The sequence below is a fragment of the Suncus etruscus genome, chromosome 13 (genome assembly GCF_024139225.1).
Source record: "Suncus etruscus isolate mSunEtr1 chromosome 13, mSunEtr1.pri.cur, whole genome shotgun sequence".
NCBI classification, from domain to species: Eukaryota; Metazoa; Chordata; class Mammalia; order Eulipotyphla; family Soricidae; genus Suncus; species Suncus etruscus.
Window position 1 is genome coordinate 43,922,868 of NC_064860.1, and position 1,194 is coordinate 43,924,061.

The following is a 1,194-nucleotide window of genomic DNA, read 5'->3' on the forward strand; positions in this document are numbered from 1 at the left end:
CATACACACAGAGAGACAAGCACACAGAGACACATAGATATATAAATACACATGTTGACACATACAGAGACACACAGAATCTCTATGAAACCAGAAAGGGGGTGTCTGCAGGCACCACCAGAATCAGACCCGTGTGGCCCCACATCCTCCATGCTGCTCCCTTACCCTCTTGGGGTTGAGGGGAGATGGAGCTTTCAGAAAGGACAGGGCACTGGGCCTGGAGGAAGTAAGAGGAGCTCACCTGGCATCTGCCCCAGAGCCTTCCTTGGACAAGAGTAAGCCCTTTGCTGCTGGAACCTGAGCCTGGAGGTTGGCTGGCGGTGGGTGGGATTTACAGAGGAGCCTGGAACTCCTTGCAGACAATCTATGGGTACCAAATGTGCCTGAGCTCCCAGGCTCCCAGGCATCCCAGCAGAGGTCAAGTTCAACCTGGGACAAACAGAGGTCACGTTCAAAGGAAGGAAGCCCCTGGCTGGGAGCGGCTCACTGGGTCACCACATTCTTCCGGGATTAGTAACCAGGTCTGAGCTGGCCGTTCATTGTTAGGGGCTGGGAAGTTGGAGAGGACTTTTCCCCTTTCCCTCCAAATGAGATCACCCCCAGATTGGGTGCTTCCCTTTCTCTGCCTCCCCTTTTCCATGACCCTGACCCACAAATCTATTCCTTTCCCAGGTCAGAATGGAGCTGAGCCGTCTGTCCAAATGGCCTCACCTTCTTCCTTCCCAGGCTATTCACTGACAAGGTCTGTTTCTCTTTTCTGCAAAGACCCGATCCCCAGAGTCAGGCTGGATGCCATGGTACCCCCACGCGGAAGCACCAAGCTTTCCTCTCTTTGTTCTGCCCCCGCTGCCACTCACTGAGCTCATGGCTTCAGGGACGTTTGGCTTAAGAGCAGGAAGGCAATCTTGCACCTCCAGATAAATTCTCATAAAATGAAATTTTTGTGGGGGCCCTTCGGGAAAAAGAAAGGTCCATTAGGCTGAAGCTAGTCCAAGAGTGGTTGGGAAACTTGGCAAAGAAGGCGCCGAGGACTGGTTCCATGGTCCAGCACTTGCCTTGCACACACAAGACCTAGGTTCGATCCCCAGCACCCTGCACCAAAACAAGGCAGCAGGGCTGGAGCTATAGCACAGTGGGGAGGACATTTGCCTTGGACTTGGCTGATCCAGGATCAATCCTCGCATCCTATATTGT